We start from the raw sequence: 21,356 nt of genomic DNA on the forward strand, positions 1-21,356 counted from the left end.
ATGCCGATTAGTTTTATTGTCATTTATACACTGCCTGACAAGTCTTGTGGTGGTAAGAGCAACACTTAATAACTTGACTTCTAGCTGATCATTTGGAAGTGTCAGAAGGTGGATTTCTCTGCTGAATCATCTGTTGATCTGCATCCCAATCATCACAAATACTGCAGAAGACCTACTGGAACCCACATGGAGGCAAGATTGCCAATCATGGTTTGGGGTTACATTCAGTATAGGTGCGTGCGAGAGATCTGCAGAGTGGATGATCAACATCAACAGCCTGAGGTATCAAGAATTTTGTGCTGCCCACTACATTACAAACCACAGGAGAGGGACAATTCTCCAGCAGGATAGCGCTCATTCTCATACTTCAGCCTCCACATCAAAGCTCCTGAAAGCAAAGAAGGTCAAGCAGCTCCAGGATTGGCCAGCCCAGTCACCAGATTTGAACATTGTTGAGTTAAGATGGAGGCGTTGAAGATAAACCAAGAATGTTGATAAACTGGGAGTCCTGCAGGAACGCTTTCTTTGCCTTTGTAGATGACTTTATTAATCAGTGATTTGAGTCATTGCAGAGATGTATGGCTGCACCAAGAGATGTACAAATTAGTATTTTTTTGCTATTATTAAAAATTTTTACAACATAAAAATAAAAAGTGCTTTAATGCATTCGCATGTAAAAAAATAGAATGAACTGAAAATGACCTTTTGAATATTATACATCGTATTTTAAGTGAAATCTGGAAATTGAATATGAATTGTTGAAGTTTTAAGTATGAAAACGTGTTTGAAATATTTTTCATTGAAATATTCACGGCTTAAATAAACAGCTATGTTAAAGTTCAGGACCTAAAAATACAAACCCCGGAATTCAAGTCATTAAAATGCAAGAACTTGTTAATACGGTGTATTATTTTTTTCAGTTTGTGCTATTCAACAAGCTTTTTAATTCAAGACTTTTGGCATTGATTTTGTTCCATAAATGTGGCTATCTATAATCCATCATAATAACTCCTGTAGTCCCACAACATACTTTAACATCTGTCACTTGATGACTGTGTCTGAAGAGCGAGGAGGGATCCGGTGGTGAGGGGTGAGAAAAGCGCAACTTATTTGAGGACCGGGAAGAAGACGCGCGATTTCCTGGAGATTATCACTCACTTGCAGACATCCGGGAGTTTCTACGCATTTGCAGAAGAGTACCGGAAATTCGGGTAGACTTGGGATGTCTGAATATCACGTTTAACAACTATAGTGAGACTCGATCCAGCGGTACATCCTTAATAAACTGTCCGACATGCACTGCTCAGTGAAGCTCAGACGAGCACATGACAGTGTGTGTGGCTGTTTGTGTGTGGTCACATGCGTTTTCAGAGGACGAAGGGCTGTTCAGAAATGCTAGGTAAAACACGGTGTGGATGTGGATCATTTTCCTTCTAAAATGCCATTTTAACATCAACACATATTAGTGTAAACGAGGACTAAGTGTGTATTTTTCGCGAGCAGGTTTGTGACGGGGGCAGGGCGGAGGATCGGTGATGCTGGCTCAGCATTGTGTTTGTTTATTGGCCATCAGCGATGGCATCATCTATCGGCCCAGCCCTAGTCTATAATGTTTTTGTGTGTTTTCATGGACTCAGTGTAAATTCATAGTACAGTTACGAGCTTATTCCCACATTATATTGTTATGATAACATGATATTGTTGCCTTTGGTGACTTCCTAAAGATAAATACCAAAAACTATTGAAACTGGAATAACTACAGCAGTCGTCGTTGTCAGTCTCCTATGAAGTAAGAGATCATGGCAACATAAACTGATGTGTGCATGTGGCGTTCCATTCCTTAGGAGTACATTTTTAAAGCCCTTCCCCCTCAAACTCTGTTTCAAGGGCCAAGGGGATGGGGTAAAAAGTGGAATTGGGCCTTAATGCGTCTACTAACATGAACTAATAAACAATACTTGCACAGCATTTAATTCATTTATTTTCTTTTCAGGTTAGTCCCTATATTAATCCAGGGACGCCACATAGGAATGAACCGCCAACTTATCCAGCATATGTTTTACGTATGTCCTTCCAGCTGCAACTCATCACTGTGAAACACCCATACACACTCATACACTACGGACAATTTTAGCTTACCCAATTCTCATGTCCCGGAGCACCCGGAGGAAACTCATGCGTACACTGGGAGAACTTGCAAACTCCGTACAGCATTTATTAATCATAATATGCTCTGCAAAATTATCCAACATTTACTAATGCATAATTAAAATCCAAAAGCATGCTTGTTAACGTTAGCTAATGAACTGTAAGTTAACATGAATTAACAATGAACAATTTTAACTAATATTAACAAAAATGAATAAATACTCTACTAAAACGTATTGTACATTGCATTTCAAGCTAGTACATATATCAACTAATGCAACATTGTAAAGTGTTATCAAACTATTAATGAAAAAATGACAATAGTTAATTAATTATACTAAAATAACATTAGCTAGAGTGCATGAATGAGGACAGACTCTGCCAAGTTATGAAACATGCAATCTAGTTCATGCTTTTATGACCTCTAGGCTGGATTACTGTAATGCTCTGTTTGCTGGTTGCCCAGCATCCCATTATAATAAACTTCAGTTTAATGCAAAATGCAGCTGCCAGAGTTCTTACCAAGTCTAAAAAATATGACCATACCACCTCAATATTTAATGTTTACAATCTTCTAGATGTCTGTTCAGGAGCTAAAGAAATTAAATAAACTTGCAGACAAGCAAAAACACATCCGTCAATACTTCCAATCTGAACACACAACCACAAAACATTCACTTCCAATTCTCCTCGGTCAAAAACATCACCTAAACGCATGTGCAAGAAATGAAGGCTGTCACAGATATGAGGAACAGACGCTGGAGGTGTTTTGTTCTTTCAGAAATGCTGACAGCTACCATGTGTCCTCTTGTCGAGGCTGTAAATTGGTGTTGTGCCAGAGCAGATTTGAAGAGACAGATGAAATATAATGTGAAAAAGAAAAACACCAGCGCTGCTCCTTTGCAGACTAATGGCTCTGTTACTGTCACATCAAAACTCTCAAAGCATTACATCAGTGCTGTTACTGTTAGCAAACAAAACCATAATGTACAGCTAGGCTACTGCTATATTTTCCCCCAATTTCAGTTTAATGGAGAGAACATTTATTCAACACATTTTTAAAACATCATAGTTTTAATAACTCATTGCTAATAGCTGATTTCTTATCTTCTTTTTAAACTCATACAATGCACGCTTATTGAATGATAGACTTTTTTCTCATTTAATGACTACTGTTATTGTGCTGTCCTTTTACAGTATCAGCACCCATATCTCTCACTTTGTGTTTAAGTTGAGGTTTGTTGTTTTAGCAGCATTAAAATACATTCCTATTCCAGCATGATGTGAACAGACACTAAGAAATATTTGCTGTAGAATTTAAAACTTTATCTACTTATTACAACTTTTTTATAATAATATAGACTCACCGGCCACTTTATTAGGTACACCTGTCCAACTGCTCGTTAGTGCAAATGTCTAATCAATTAATCACATGGCATGTAGGCATGGTCGAGACAAACTGCTGCAGCTAAAAGTGAGCATTAGAATAGGGAAGAAAGGGGATTTAGGTGACTTTGAACGTGGCATGGTTGTTGGTGCCAGACAGGCTGCTCTGAGTATTTCAGAAACTGCTGATCTACTGAGATTTTAATCTCTATGGTTTACAAAGAATGGTCCTAAAAAGATTGGTTCAAGCTGATAGAAAGACAATAGTAACTCAAATAAGCACTCGTAACAACCGAGGTCTGCAGAAGAGCATCTCTGAACACACAACACGTCCAACCTTGTGGCGGAAGGGCTACACCAGCAAAAGACTACACTGGGTGCCATTCCTACCTAAAAATAATAATAATAATAAAAATAATAATGATAAAAAAATAAAATAAATTATATATATATATATATATATATATATATATATATATATATATATATATATATATATATATATATAATTAAATTAATTAAATAAAATTTACCTTTTTGCTTGGTAGCACCGGTGCTCCCAACTTAAAAAAATTTAGGCGCATCAGCCAAAATTTAGTCGCACCCACCAAGTACCGTTACTACAAGTTTCATACAAACATATTTATTGCATTTGAAATAAACATTGAATCAAACTAACAAGCAAAATATATATATGATGGTGGATTAACATTCAGCACGATCACTAGTAAGATGTGTCATTATTTGTAACTAGATGGTTTCTAAAACAAAATCTATTAGTGTTATCTTCATTCTCATCTTCAGCGCTTCACATTTTCGTGGTAGTAGCTCTCTCTGTCATCCCATGCCAGAATTTATTGACTGAGTGATTGACAGCTGATATTTCAGTGCTAGAGCAGTGGTGGGCCAATAAGAAGAGCGTGAAGGCGGGGCAAGTGTAACTGACTTGGCTTTGTTTACTGCAGCAAGTAAAAAAAAAAAAGAGCATATCTTAGAGCAGTTTTTACAATACCATGTAACCATGATCTCAACATACCATCAGAATCTTACACCTAGTCCTACTAATAACCCCCATCCACATTACACCAGAATAAGAATGCATGCTAATGCTGATATAATAACCCAGTGAAACAGGAGAGCTGGTAAATGCTCTGTGAAGGACAGCAGCAGTGGCAAAACACAAAGCATTAGCGAGCGATGTTGGCGTGTCTCCATTCAGTAACCTCTCTGTAAGTGAGCCCAGGTCACAGCCACGGCATTATTTCAATCACTCTGCGCCTCCATCAGCGGCACATCCCTATCCCTCCATTAAATAAATTGTGTTGTAATAATCCTCTGTGCTGCGTGCTCCTGATATTGGTGGCCTTTTTGATTACCCCACTTTCAGTCCATCCAGGGCACTCGATAATTCCCACTTTACCTTCAGTGAATTAGAGCACCAGCAGGGGCAGCCGGTCACTTTCAGAGCCGCTGCTTCTTCTGCAAAGTTTTCTTTTACAAGACACTATGATCACAATCTTGATATGAAGAATGCATCACTTGAGCATAGAAATTGCAATGTGTGTATCCGTAAAAGTCACAACGCATGATTAGATTATTTATCAAATATTAAAAGATAAAGATATACATTTTTTTTGTATTGTTTATCATGTTATTACACATTTGATTGTTCAATTTTTGTACTTGAATACTGTTAGACTGCAGAAAGCCCATAAAGCACTGTTTATTTCAGTTATCTTTGCTCTGTTGTATTTATATATGCTTATAATGTATTATATTTTATGCTCATGCACTGCATAGTAAAGGACTTGATCACACAAGTAGATCTAAAATGAATGAAATCTTTTCAAAACCACAGAGAACTCAAAACTGACACTTTAAAAACAACAAGTAATCTCTGTGACTGACTAACATTGGCTTCATTGTCAACGCTATCTTTCATCAGGGCTGATGAATATTGAATAGGTATTATGCAAATGTGGGTGGTCATATGTTAACAGGAAATATGCACCCTGTAGTTGTGTAACATTGTGATAATGGCTAATGTCTTATTACTTGTGTGAGCAGGTAAATGTGGTCGGTCCATCTAGTCTCATTCGCAAATAAATCAGGCGTGGGACACAAGAGCAAACCAGCAAGACCCAAACAAATCAATAGAGAAACGCAGCCAACAATCAAGTGCAATCAAAACCCGGGGAGAGGATCAGACACTGTCATTTGAGCTGGAGTTGAGTGCGTGTGTGTGTGTGTGCGTGTGTGTAGTACATGATCATCCAGTACAAGAGCTTCAGCTCATCCAACAATCTCTCCTGCCCTACAAACCAATTAAACTAGAATCTCCTAAAAATGCAATGTATATTTAAGCTAAAAGTGCATGTTTATAACAACAAATAGTTTCGAAATATTCCTAAAGTCAACATTATTCTAACAGTTCACTGTAATTTAAGCACATGACAGGTTTCCAATATTATAAAGAATATTCAACAACACCACAAGAAAATATGCAGAATAAGGTACGATTTAAAAAAAAAAAAAAAAAAAAAGGAGGAAAAACGTGAAGAACTAAACTTGATGACTGACTAAATATGCGCTCTTGGAAATCAATCACAAATAATAATAATAATAATAGTAACAATAACAACAACAACAACGCACAGATTATAAGAATAAAAACAAGAAATATTTGATATAAGAATATTTAGATGTTTAGATGCCACAAAATCATTTACAAATCAATAGGGGTGTAACGATTTCTCGTTGTACGATTTATTGCGATGCAAAAATGTCTCAATATGCATCGTGGCGTTATGACGATTTGATTACGATATGACGTCCGTTTTCTCTTATTAGTTGAGCTGTTTGCACGAGAGCTACGTTCCACCTGCTGTCGCACGTGAGTTCAGATTGCAGCAGCAGTAATGTTAGCAGACCAAGATGAGTGGAGCTGACATGATCTAGTGGGTCTCTGTCAACTTTAATGAGGTGTGGCTTTGGACGGCAGGGGAGGGATTGTATTTGAGAGATATCATGCCTATTGCACCTTTATTATATTAATATTACGCAGGTTTTAAATATTTTATATATAGATATTATGGCCAATAGACAACACAATCGCGATCCATCGCTCCGCTCCCATCGCAAAACTGCTCATGAAAAATACACACTCAGGCCCTGTTTACACTAATACTTAGTTTTAAAATCGCATTTTAGAATGAAATTGATCCACATCCACACCGTGTTTTACCTAGCATTTCTGAACAGCTCTCTATCCGCTGAAAACGCACATCACGTGACCACACACACACACAGCCACACGCTGTCATGCGCTTCTCTGAGCTCCAGGCAGAGAGCAGTGCACATCGGAGAGTTTATGAAGGATGTACCGGTGGATCGCGTCTCACTACAGTTGTTAAACGTGATATTAGGACATCCTAAGTCTGGGAGTTTCTATGCATTTGCGAGACTCATAATGCCTGCAAACGAGTGATAATCTCCCGGAAATCGCGCATCTCCCTTCCTATACTCAAATAAGTCAAGCGCCCTTCTCACCCCTGGATCCCTCCTCACTCTTCAGACAACCCCCCGCCTGCTTTTCACATGACGGCGATGCCATCGTCCATCGCGATGTTTCACATTAGACATTGTATGATGCCAATTGTTCGACATCCCCCAACCCTAATAGATATAAATACTCTCCAATAAGCACACAAGCACAGTACATACATATTTATTTAGCATTTGATTAATTGCAATCACTGGTTTGTCAGCACTAAATCAGTTTAAAATTGAAATATAAAAAAAAATACACCAATGGTAGAGGTTAAAATATTGATATATTATTTTAAAACAATTATTATTAATACAAAGGGCAAAATGCATTGATCATTTCACAGTTTGATTTAGTCACAGTCTGATGGCAGGAAACAGCTCAACACAACACCTCTTACTGTACAACATCAGACAGATTCACCACGGCACAGGCAATTCTGCTGGAATAAAACCAAACCTGTGAAGGCCGGATGAAGAAAACACCACACAAGTGTGACAAAACAACATTTTATGGAGGAAAGCGTCACTAAACCACAGGCTCTCCAAGTCTGTACCTGCAGAAAACATCAAACTCTAATGTGCATTCTGTATTCCAAAGCTGCTCCACTTTGCTTTAATGAATTCATCCAGATCTAAAGGAAAGGAGCGGGAGAAAATAAACCAGCAAGAGATGACTTCCTTCTTATTTTCTGACGTGAAGGTAAGTCCCTTTTGTGAGGCGTGCAGTTGGCTATGCCGGATGAATAAAAGGATGTGCGCGAGAAAGACAGACAAAGATAAAGAGACGAGCAGCAGAGGTGGAATTAATTGATCAGACCAAATTAACCCCTAATGATTCCTTGTGTCCAGGTTTGGCTTCTCCGTCTGTGATGGATTAACAGCACAAAAACAAGGGCTTCAAGACCGCACTGTTAACCCTGTGCTCAATGCATGATGAAAGCCATGGTAAAGGGTCAGTTCGTGCAGAAGTGAGCAGAAGCCGGCTGTGACTGAATCTTCATGTTGATTTTTGATCTCAAAAGAGCTTCCGACTTTTTTTTTTCCAGACGGATTGACTATTATTTTGTTAGGAGGTCACTGCCATGTTGCTCAATTGCACAGACAGAAATCAACCAGGTTTTTTCAGCCCATCAATCAGTATATTTATTTATTTTCGTAAATGACAAAATATAATATAATCAGATTTTATATTAATTGCAGGAATATTATAGAATATGCAAATGTTGATTTAATTTATGTACAATGCAGTTTGGACTCTCATTTGTGCATTTTCAGGAAAGAATCATGCTATTTGTATCTGCACTCACTAACAGAAAACAACAGTAACCAGATAATTACATTACCGTCAGGATTACCACATGCCCTTGATTTAAAACATATCTTACTCTACAATATTTCTATTACTATTTGCAAATATTTAATTATTTCTTTTTATTTCGGCAAGAATAAAACTAACTCGGTGAATAAAGGGTGAATAAAATGCTTCACAAGTTTGACAAAATTGATCAGAATCATTTAACCAAATGTTAAGCCAATAATAAAAACAAATAATGAAATACAGCGAAGGATTGAATCTAAAGTAGTATCAGAAATATGCTTAATACAACAAATACAATACGAGGAACTACTTCAGAGAAGGAAATGGACTTCAGATCTGATTACAGTGCCATTTGCTCTCAGAAAACATGCCCTCAATGTCTTCCTGTCCTGACTCAATATTAAAATAAAACAAGATTCAATATTATACAATACTCCAGACAATAAAGCCTGACTCCTCACACGTCAAGTGCTTTCCTATAGCAACATCTCAGTATTCACTGATGAAACTCTGTGACCAAATGAAGCACTTCCTTCCTGCTGCTGATGACCATCAGTTATGGAACGTCCTGCATTGTAAATCACAGCATACAAGCTCTTCAGTATAAAAGATCTTTCTTTACCTCAGTCAGCTTCACTAGCAGTAAACAGCACATATGAAACCTTCAACACAGACTGACTGTACATTTGTGCTTCTGTTGACATTAGGGGTGCACTGACATTGCAATATTTTGCATTTCTGCGATATATTTTGCATTATTAATATGGGTTCAATTTGGGTGCTCAGGGGACCGAGATGTAAGCGAGAGAATAGTCGTTTTTCAAAATAAAAATTTTTAAAAATAAAAGATCGTTCAGACTCTGATAATAAATAAAACGGAAATAAATTAAGATTTCTTGTGCGGTCCGGTACCAATTGATTCACAGATCGGTACTGGTCCGCAGCGCGATGGTTGAAGACCACTGCCACAAATAATGCACTTTAGATTCACAAAAATTAGGATGGCGCTCTCTAATGAATTTGTTAACTGAAATTAACAACAAAAGGTACCCCAATTAATGCATATCAGATTCACAAAAACAGAGACACGCCCTATAGTGGATTTGTCATCTGAAACTAGGGCTGTGCGATTTTTCAGATTTTTTCGATTAATTCGAATTTACATTTTGACAACGATTTAATTTTATATTAAATCGAGAAATCGAGATTTTTAAAAATAAATATATATATATTTATATTTAATACATAATGGCTACCAAAGCGCTTTGGTTCACTCTCTGTATGAAGCAGGAAGCACACCAGAAGCGCCTCTCGGCGACGTGCCGTGCAGCACCACTCAGCGCCATGGATTTTAGAATTCTGAACAGGTTTCTATACACACACCAGTGCCGCCCAGCCACAATTCACGACGCAGTTCATATTTCAGGCACGCCACAGAGCGCCATCTGATTAGTTTCATGTTAAATATCATGCGAATGTGCGGGTTTGGTGTGTGATAGTTTAAACTGTCATGTGCGCACCGTGTCGCGGCGCTTCTGGTGTACGACCTGCTTGACTGCTTGTTAAAGTGTGAAGTCATGTAGGATTTTACTTGCTGCATTAGTCTGAGTCACGTCTGTGTGGATTGTCAAGACATATTCCCTCATCAAGTCGATAAACTCGATCTCAACATGTATAAAGGACTTCAAACATGCCATGTGAAAAACCGCGCCGATCTTAGTTCGAACCGTGCTGATCTTTTGGTTTGAACACGAGTAGAAGTGAGGGACTGTAGCAGTGAAAATGAAAGTAGCCGCCCCCATGACGTCATTTAGCGGACCTAGTTGAAAACCAGACAGATCAGGCAGCATAATACAGAGAGTGGAGCAAAGCGCATCAAATGATCAGTATTTAAAAGGGGGAAAATAAAAATAGATTAAATATATTATTTTGTATTAGACACACATCTGGTGCTTGTATTTGCTCCTGCTATACGTCCACAACTTCACACATTGGGTTAAATTAGGCTTTACAGTTTCCATGTTCAGTCCTTTTCTTCCACTGCATCTTTTTAAGAAAAAGGCAGCAGCTTTACAACCTGTCGTTCAATCAGAAGACAAAGCCGAGCTGACAGCCAATCTTTCCTAGGCTCAGCAAAACTAGAAAAAATACCTCTGTATTCCTGCAACTGCAATATTTACACAAATATTTCTAATTCAAATCTTCAGCAGCGCTATTTAACTCGGGAATTTGTTTTACATTTATTTACACCTTGACCCATTTTTGTATGACATGGCCATTAAAAATACAATGTTCCTTAACCAGATGGTTTTTCAAGTTACTTTTAAAGAGAATGTTACTTCAGTCATGTTGTTGTAATGTTTTGAGAAGACTAGTAAAACAAACAAAAAAAAAAAATTTATTTAAAGAAAGAAAAAAAAAGAAAAAAAAAATCGAAATCATGAATCGGTCAAACTTTATAAAAAAATAGATTTTTTATTTTTTGATAAATCGTCCAGCCCTTTCTGAAACACACAAAACGTACCCTAAATAATGCATTTCAGAGCCACAAAAATTAAGAGCGCCCTCTAATGGATTTGCCACAAACATGCAACAAATGTACCCAGAGCAACGCATTTTGGAAATCACAAAAATGTAGGCTGATTTATGCATTTACAATGAGCCTGAGCTAAAAACTATAGATGAGCCCCTGAAACACACAGTCACACACATTAAAGTGTTCGTCACAGCTTAATTTCATTAGAGAGCACGGAGAAATACTAATGAACAACATGCACCTAATCTATAATAATTTAGTGGATCTGCGGGTAATTACACAACATTAGTTAAACACATTAATGCTAAATATATTAGTTATAATGTACAGAAAGCAAATAACCATGTTAAGCATTTGAATTCACTTTGCATTGCACAATCAAACAGAAAAATACTCAAAATGGTTCATATTTCACCACAAACTTCTAACTAACCATGAGTAGCGACACTGACAACGGATATGCGGATCCACATGCAGGTTTAATAGCAAGGTCAGGTAAGCCGTGGTCAATACAGGGGCAAACAAATGTATACAGACAATCCATAAATGTAGTCAAAGTAACAGGCAAGAGTTCAGATGGCTGGCGGCAGGCAGGGATGAACAGATTAACAAGGCGAGGGTAAAAACACGGAAGAACAAGACAAAGCGTTGTAATGTCACTAAGTGTAAACAAGACTCGGCGACTGAGTGTATGTGCTGCTTAAATAGTGTGTGTAATCCTTAATAATCCTCCGGTGGTGTGTACACAGTTAGTCAGGATACGGAACGTGTGTGTGAGCGGAGTGCATGTGTGGAGTTGTAGTCCATAAAAAGGCGGGTTTTGTAGTCCGTTAGTGATTGTGCATGTGTTCCAGTGAACTATAGAGTTAAGATCGCTAGTGATCGTGACAATAACTGACGATATAAGAATAACTTATATTTTACATGAGGTAAATTTAGCCAATTGCATTAAAACATTACTATAAAGATTTTATTGTTTGTCGTTTATATTTTACATTTTAGTTAAAGTTTTAGCAATTGTTTTTGAAAGATTTGGTTATTCTTTAGTCTATGAAGTTATCAATATTTTGTAAGCTAAACTGATAAAATGAGAATTTTTTTCTTGGCAACTAGCTGAAATAAAATTATTTTTATGAGTTAAGTTTTATGTTAATTGAATTTTTTAATGAATTAATATAATTTAATTAAGTACATTTTAATTGCTTACTTTACTTACCCATATGAGCAGCTCATTTATTTTGACATGCATTTTGAGAAAACCAAATTTCATTAAATAATTTTCCTTCATTAAAGTCCCTTAATTTATCAGGAGTCGCCACAGTGGAATGAACCAACAACTATTACAGCATATGTTTTATGCAGGATGTCCTTCCGGCCGCAACCCAGTACTGGAAAACATTCATACACACTCATACACTACGACCAATTTAGTTCATCAATTCCCCCGGTAGCGCATGTGTCTGGACTGTGGGGGAGCACCCGGAGGAAACCCACGACAACACGGAGAGAACATGCAAACTCCACAAAGAAACACCAACTGACCCAGCTGGGACTCGAACCAGCAACCTTCATGCTGTGAGGCGACAGTGCTAACCACTGAGCCACAGTGCTGATACCTTCAAAAAACGCATCACTTATTATTTTGCATCAATTAAAAAAAATATATATATATATTTTAATACTTTGACAAGGCTTAGATATTTGTACTGGAAATCAAGTCAAAATTACTGGCTAATATATACATTCAAGCACAAAAACATTCGTATGTACGAATCATATGAATAATTTCAGGCTTGACTGTATTAAATTCAATTCGTGCCTATTTTTATATATAGAAGTAAGATTTTTTTTTTTGCAGTAATACAAGTATAGATAGGTAGCAGAACATCTAGAGTATAAATATAATTTAAAACAGTAAAATAAGCTAAAATTAAAGAAGACACCAATGAAGCAACGCATTGTCTAATTGAATCTATAATTAAACAATAACTATAATAACATCATCCACACATGCTTGACAGATTTTGTGGGATTCCCTCAGTTGTTTCCGTGCGCCACAGACCTGAACCTGTGGGAAATCCAATATTAACTTCAACGCCGTGAACCATTTTCTATAGGTCAATTCAGAAAGGCTTAGATGCAGCGCTCCTTGACATTTCAATTACTGTGGTCAGCGTCTGTTATGAAGTGTGTTGAAGACAGCAGTCAGTATCGCACTCATTACAGCCAACGAGAGACTGATCTGCACCGAATCTGCCACATAAAAGCATCAATCGAATCACTAAATGACTGTGATACGGATAAATCTGTGCATACGGATGGATGGAGACACCGAGGATTTTAATTGCGGGTTTCATAATCACGAGTCACCGGGTTTAAGTGCAGCTAAAACAGGGGCTCATTTTTATGCAGACGGCAAAACATTAATTACATGCTCATTACGCAAACATAAGCCCCAAACTTCCTTTATTTGTCTGTCCATTTCCTGCGGAGGCCAGTTATGGAGGAGGCTGGAACAGATCTGGTTTTGCTCAATGACTTGGGAACAGATACTGCAACGGGTTAGCATCGCTAGTGCTTTAAGATCATGACAAGATAAATATATGGTGGATGACACGCTGCACACGAGGATTTTGAAAGAGTGTATTGTTTAAGGAATGGGCTGATGCATTAGGAAAAAAAAATTACCAGACTAAAAAAAAAAGATTCAAAACTAAGTAAACCACCTAGCTAGACTGCAGATTAAAAGGGACCTACTGTAGTAGGAAGGGCGATTAATCGAAAAGTAATCGCAATCAACGTTCAGAACCTATAATCGATTCAATTTTTCAAGATTTTTTTAATTACTTTCTCTACCGCGTGTAGAGTCACGTGACCCCGCTCTGTTTATACTTCTGTATAGAAATACATCGCGACTATGCGTAGTGCAAGCTCTGTAATTGCTCGACTTGATAGCGGTGACATTTGTGGGCGAGCACTCTGCGGCAGAGTAGCGAGCCTGTTGGAGTGAGTGTTTACATGTCTGGAGTCCCGTGAAGGAATAATTTTAATGGAATTTTCCACTACATTAAAATGATTATTTACAGTAAAATATATCACAGAAGATACGGGAAATGCACCGTTTAAAATGTTATATACAGGATATACAAGGGTTATTTTATTTAAAGAGATAATATCTCTAATATTTGCTTATTTTCTAGTTTTAATATGAAAAGCTTTAAAAATAATTTCTTAATCCTAAAAGTGCAAGTCATTTATTTAAGTGGCTGTATGTTTTAGGTAATGTGTGTTTTAATTTCAGCGATGTTCAAAGAATAATTATAAATAGTAGATAGTGTGTGTTAGGGCTGCTCGATTGCGGACAAAATTAAAAATCTGGATTATTTTGGTCATGATTGTAATCACGATTATTTAAAACGATGTACAGTGGAAGTCAAAATTATTCGCCCTTATGTAAATTTGTTTTTTATAAATATTTCCCAAATGATGTTGAACAGAGCAAGGTTTTTTTACACAGTATTTCCTATAATATTTTTTCTTATGGAGAAAGTCTTGTTTGCTTTATTTTGGCTAGAATAAAAGCAAGTTTAAATATTTGAAATCTATTTTAAGGTAAATTTTATTAGCCCCCTAAAGCTATATATTTTTTTGATTATTTGCAGAAGAAACTACTGTTATACAATGACTTGCCTAATTACCTTACCTTAATTCTGACTTCAGCTGTTTAAAGTCTGAATATAAACAGCTTCTAATATATATATATATATATATATATATATATATATATATATATATATATATATATATATATATATATATATATATATTTTTTTTTTTTTTTTTTTTTTAAATAATCAGACTTGATAAAAACCTTCTGCAGAAACCAACATTCTCCCTTTGTACGTGACAGAGGAAGAAAGGCCTGCTCACTATTGACCATCATTTGTCTTGTTTGTGAATCTGCCACTATGCTAACACATGGGCATTTTAGGCTCCGCCCTCCTCTGAAAAGAGCTCAATCTCATTTGAATTTAAAGCCACAGTAACCAAAACGCCACAATTAGGATCAAGTTTGATGCAATCTTGGATTAAAATCTATGTTGATCCTTGAACATCTTGCTGGAAAATGTAATCCATACCTACTCCCTACCCCCAAACCAAACCATAACTGTAAATTATTCACAAAATCAGAGGGGACAGTTGGATAACAATCATGAAGAAATGCATAAACCTAGTCCTAAGCCTAAACTTAAGAAAAACTGTGAACGTATCCCTTAATTCTGATTGGCTGATAGAAATGTTGTTCCAGGATCAACATAGATGTTAATCCAGGATCATGTCCTACTTGTTGAAATCAGGTTGGCAGGGGCATGATAGGGCCTCTTCAAGTGGCCAAAAGTGACATTTATAAATGTTAAATATTGTTGGTTTGATCAAAATACACAGCATTGCACATAAGCTTCTCACAAATGAAGCATCTGCTAAAATGCATTTAGACAAATATCACTGAAAAAGAAAACGATAATAAAAAACGGTCAATGGTTACAAATTGATGTTGAAGCAATTTTCACTTAGAAATTACTTTGGGCTTTTACAAGAAAACAGCAAGTAACACTTTGAAATAGATGTGAGGTTTCCATGTCGAAAGGCTAAAAAGTAATTTCTTGCTAAATGTATTCCAATAATCTTTTTAACAACTTTAATCTTTTTAACAGTGTGTGCATTTATGTAACATATCCAACACACAACAAGAGTGTATATATATATACACAGCGGGGTTGCCCAAACTTTTTCGTATGAAGGGCCAAAAACCAAACTATTTTACATTAAAGTTGACATGGGTCATTTCCTAATTCATTTAAAAATGTTTGAAAATAAATAGAAAACACTTTGAATAATTTTACCTAATGCAGTAAAATATTTTACTTATAACTTATTGCAATAAAAACAAACAAATCACATTTATAACACAGTGGAGTTCAGTGGCAAATACAGTAGCAGAACTTGCCTTCGCCTTGATTTGCTCACCAAACTCTCTGCATTGTCCTTTATCCATTTGGTGTCAGCAAGTACATTTTAAACAAAATTACAGCATTTAAATTGAAACATTTAATATCAGTTAGCTGTTTTTTGTAGTTTAACAATAAAATAAACAAATAAAACATTACATTAAATTTGAAATGACAATATCTAAAGCATCCCCATCATTTCTCCCTCTTTGGGATGGTGGGCCAAATCAAAGGCTACCATGGGCCAACTTTGGTGATATTTCCAAAAACACAATTATTATATTTGATTTTATCCTGAACTGTAGTAATAAACGTAAAAAACATTTCATATTTAATATTCAAGTTCATTTGCATCACACTTTTTACAATTTTTGTTTCAAAGCAGCTTTACAAAAGGTGCACGTTATAGCATTACAATCAAGTTAAAGTTACAATCAAATATAATTTAATATATATACAAACATAGTCAACCTGCAGTTTTACAGCATATAAGTAATGTCTGTGTACATCATTAGTGAAGTGTATTTGTGTATTAAGTGTATGTGTTGTCCTTGAATACATCATTTAAAATACATTTTTATTTCTTTGTATATTTTTTTTCGTCTCACGCACTATTGAATTACCACTGTGCATGAAATCCAATCAAATAAATGGCAAGATTAGCCTTATTCGGAACACTGTGGGTTGTTGATATTACAAAAAACAGAAATATTGATCTGAAAATAAATACTCCTAAATAATAATAATAATAATATAATAATAATAATAATAATCTTAATAAATTCTTTTTTAATAATAATAATAATATTGGCAGCGCAGTGGGTGGCACAATCACCTCACAGCAAGAAGGTCACTGGTTTGAGTCCCGACTGGGTCAGTTGGTGTTTCTGTGTGGAGTTTGCATGTTCTCCCCGTGTTGGCATGGGTTTCCTCTGGGTGCTCCGGTTTCCCCCACAAGTCCAAACACATGCGCTATAGGGGAATTGGGTAGGCTAAATTGTACGTAGTGTATGAGTGTGAATGGAGTGCATTTCCAAATGATGGGTTGAAGCTGGAAGTGCATCCGCTTCGCAAAAAATATGCTGGAATAGTTGGCAGTTTATTCTGCTGTGTTGCGACCCCAGATTAATAAAAGGACTATATATTAAATATGAAACACTTGTCACATCTCTTGTTGTACTAGAAGTTGAAAAATTGATGTTTTGTGTGTCACGCTGCACAGAATAACTTGCAAAATGTCTCTTCAAAAAAAGTACACTGACAGCTACAGCAATGCAGAATGAATGGAGGTCAGTGAACTGTCCGAGCCATGTTTGAAGAGCACTGTGTGGCCTTTATCATGGGTAATGACGCTCTGCTGTGTGACCTTGCTGTGGTAATTACTGAGGTAAATGCAGGAGGAGATTAGACCTGTAATCAGCGCTGGAAATTCAGTCTATTGTGTTCAGAGGGTGAGAAGCAACGATATTATTATCTGTGCCACAGCAACATTGTGGGAATACCATGACTGTAAAAGATCTGTAATCTAGTGTGCTTAAATGAACAGTTCAGGCAAAAATAAAAAATATGACACTATTTATATGCATTCAAGCTGGTGTTTTGCTTTGTGGAAGATGTTATACAGATCTTTTATATAATGAACATCCTCTCCAAGCTGTGAAATTTGTACTTATAAGGGCACTAGATTTAAGGTTACAAAACCGTGTTCACCCGAATTTGTGTCTAAAATGAGATGTTTTAGGGCCACAATGAGGGCATTTTCATAGAAAATGTATAATACTGTAATGTCAGATAGCAAGGCTGCACGTTGGCTCGGTGATTAGCACAGTCGCCCCACAGCAAGAAGGTCGCTAGTTCGAGTGCTGGCTGGGTCATTTGGATTTTCTGTGTTTGGAGTTTGCATGTTCTCCCCATGTGCTCTGGTTTCCCTCACAGCCCAAACACATGTGCCAGGGCTTGAAATTGCAACTATTTTCAGGCATATGCGCCCGAAATTTTATCTATGTGACATTAAAATATATTTGGGAACATTTCTGCGAGTGCATTAAATTGTTGTGTGACCAGTTTTTACAAAATGTTCACCACATACGCGGATTCGGGAGACATTCACGCAGAATGCATCTTTACTCTTGAAACGCAGCGCTCAGAAATGGTTTAAAACAGTTGTCATGTCAACTTGCTGCAGTAAACAAAGCCAAGTCCGTAATGCTTGCCCCGCCTTTGCGCTCTTCTTATTGGCCCACTGCTCTAGAACTGAACTGAATGATTGGTTAACGTCAGCTGTCAATCACTCAGTCAGTGCCTTCTGGCTTGGGATGACACAGAGAGCTGCTACCCCGAAAAATTGCAAAGCGCTGAAGATGAGAATGAAGATAACACTGACAGATTTTGTTTTAGAAACCATCTAGTTAAAAATAATGACACATCTTACTAGTGAACATGTGCTGAATGTTAATCCACCATCTACACATTTTGAAGAGTGGATAAAAGACTTCCGTTGGCTTCAAGTCCGCTATGAAAAGTCTGTGGGATGGAGTTTTCAGGTAACTGTTTGCCACATCTAGCACGAGAGCTTCTGTTTAATCCTTCATATAATCGCCAGATGCTGTCCGTCGTGCAAGTAACAGCTATATGTAGAACTTAAGACCACATACACCATCACAAATGGGCTTGCACTGAGTCAACTAATAATACTATTCATTAAAAGACCGGTATTGCTATTAACATGACGTATCCATATAATAAGGTACAGTATGTGTCAAAAGCATCAGTGCAATATCAGACAGCACCCGTGAGAACAGCACAGTTATATCGCTAACAGATTCATTCATGTCAAGCAGTGCGTGCAGGGCCAGTGAGCGCTCCGTGCATCTTTTAGTTATAAAAATGTTATTTTCTTGTGATAACGGACTCACACACGCATCTATATTTCTTTGCTTGTTAGTTTGATTAGTGTTGATTTCAAATGCAATAAATATGTATAAAACTTGTAGTAACGGTGCTTATAATGGTGTGTGCAACTAAATTTTGGCTGCTGCGCCTAAATTTTTTAAGTTAGGAGCACCAGTGCTACCAAGCAAAAAGGTTCATTTCGAGCCCTGTGTACTATAGGTAAATTGATGAACTAAACTGGCCATAGTGTAGGAGTGTGGGTGAGTGAGTGTGCATCCTAATATTAGGTTGCAGCTGGAAGGACATCCGCTGCGCAAAACATATGCTAGAATATGGCAGTTCATTCCGCTGTGACGACCTCTGAAATAGAGACTAAGCTGAAGGAAAATGAAATGAATGACAGACATAAAAATTATATGAAAATTTATCCGCTTGTTAAGTGGTGACGTGTTTGTGACGTATGTAATACTGTTTCCGGGTCCAAGCCGCCATTCATTTGAGTGGAGAAATCATGTTTATGATGACGTTTTATTCCTATCACACATTAAAGTGAATTGTAAATAAAATCATAGTGTACACAACAATCTCTGGGCTTGCTACAAAACAAATACCAAAAATTTAACAATTTATAAAACAATGAATCACTTTCTGGCCATCGGATAACAGGCATGGACATATATACTGCGATCATGATTTTCGAAAGCATTAAGTCGCTTTGTAAACGTTTATTATTACCATTTCATGAGTCTCCCCATTCAGTTGAATAGAGCGCTTGGACTCGGAAGTCACTTCGCGTGACGTCACACTTAACAAGCGGAGATATAGATATATAGATTCTAAATTAGACAATATTGTTAGATTTATTAAAATTGCTACATTTATAGTTTATTCACATTAATTTCAATGAAATTAATCAATTATAAGCCATATTTGAATGTAAATTGTTTCTGTTATTTTTCAGCATTTTGCAAAAAAAAATAATAATAAATAAAAAATAAAAATGTTTGTTTTTTCTAGAACAGTCTAGTAATATTTTTCAGCATATAAATTAAATATTTTTACAGTGTTTAAATCAATCTACCTTTAGTTAGGTCTCAGTAAATGTAAGACATCATATCAATGCTCACTGACCAACTTAAAAATATGATTCCACATAACTTTCAAATCACAAAAAGCGCTGACGAAAACAAAAAACTAAAACTTTCTCTCCAAGCACACACACACACTACTCAGCCACCTCATATTATATCAGTCTATTCCCACTCTGCCTTTCATATCCTCCAGGAACAGCGCTGTGATTTCATAATGTCGAGCAGAATAAAAGCATCTTCTCAGGATCAATAGGTAAACAAGACAAACAGCAGCCGTGTCTCCGGAGGGGTGGGTTTGCTGTTAACCCTGCTCTCTGAGATACACATGCTACCAATTCATGAATGAAAACAGTGTGTAAAATACATACAACCCAAAACACACACATCCACAGCACAGCCTTTCTGAATATGCATTTACCCCATTAGCCCAGAACAACCGCGTGCATGTCAAAGCTAAATAGATGCACTGGGAAATAATCTAACAATTATTTATCGGCTTAAACTGTTTGCCTTTTTTTTTTTTTTTTTGAAGGGTGACCAGAGCGTGAATCTGCTTCAGCGTCACTCGCAAATGAAGCCTGAGGGAAATAAACCAGTGTGTATTAAACAGACTGAACATATCAAATCTATAGAGTCAATGTCATCCCCAAGGACACATCTTAATTAATAAAGAGAGAGTGTCTGGATTTCATGCAAAATGCACGCATAAAGCACTTCTACTCTCAGCAGGGAGAGTTATGCTTTGCTATGTTGCAAAATGGCTGTAAAAAAAAATAAATAAAAAAATCACACTTAGATGGAGGAAAATATATATATTTTAAATAAAAAATAAGCAAAAGACGGGAATATCTTTGCATTAAGTTTTGTTTAGATAATGCATTAGCTAACATGTCCCTATCTATATATATATATATATATATATATATATATATATATATATATATATATATATATATATATATATATATATATATATATAAACAGTCTTTATGAAATAATATTTGCAAGTAAAAACGAAAAATCATCACCTTAAAATTATAAGGTTCTATCTGACATTTTTGTCGAAATTGAGTTACTGACATTCTGATTAAATGGCAACTAATTTACATTATGGGATATTTTTAAGTTGTTTATATTGAGACTTTATTTCAAATACAAATGTTACACTCATACTGTTTGCTAAAAACTTTAAAGCTCATTATCTCAAAATCATTCAGAACTCAGAGAGAACCTTATAATTGCAATTGGTGACGAAATGCATAAACTAATGCAAACTCAAAAGTTGCTTTAAAATTAATAACGGTTTTATAATATATATCAGGTTAACTATTTTAGTTCTAACAATTTGAATGATGCTGCAGTAAATAAAATGTTTTTTTAATCAAGAAAATCAAGAAGAGCATTTAGTTTTATTTAACAAAATTAAA

General features: G+C 36.3%; 1 protein-coding gene across 2 annotated transcripts in view; it reads right to left on the reverse strand.

Moving 5' to 3' along the window:
* Nucleotides 1-21,356, reverse strand: part of hcn4 (hyperpolarization activated cyclic nucleotide-gated potassium channel 4) — a 140,975-nt gene that overhangs the window by 118,355 nt on the left and 1,264 nt on the right. The gene's annotated exons all lie outside the window — the stretch shown is intronic.

Source organism: Danio rerio, chromosome 18 (genome assembly GCF_052040795.2).
Source record: "Danio rerio strain M-AB ecotype USA chromosome 18, GRCz13ab, whole genome shotgun sequence".
NCBI classification, from domain to species: domain Eukaryota; kingdom Metazoa; phylum Chordata; class Actinopteri; order Cypriniformes; family Danionidae; genus Danio; species Danio rerio.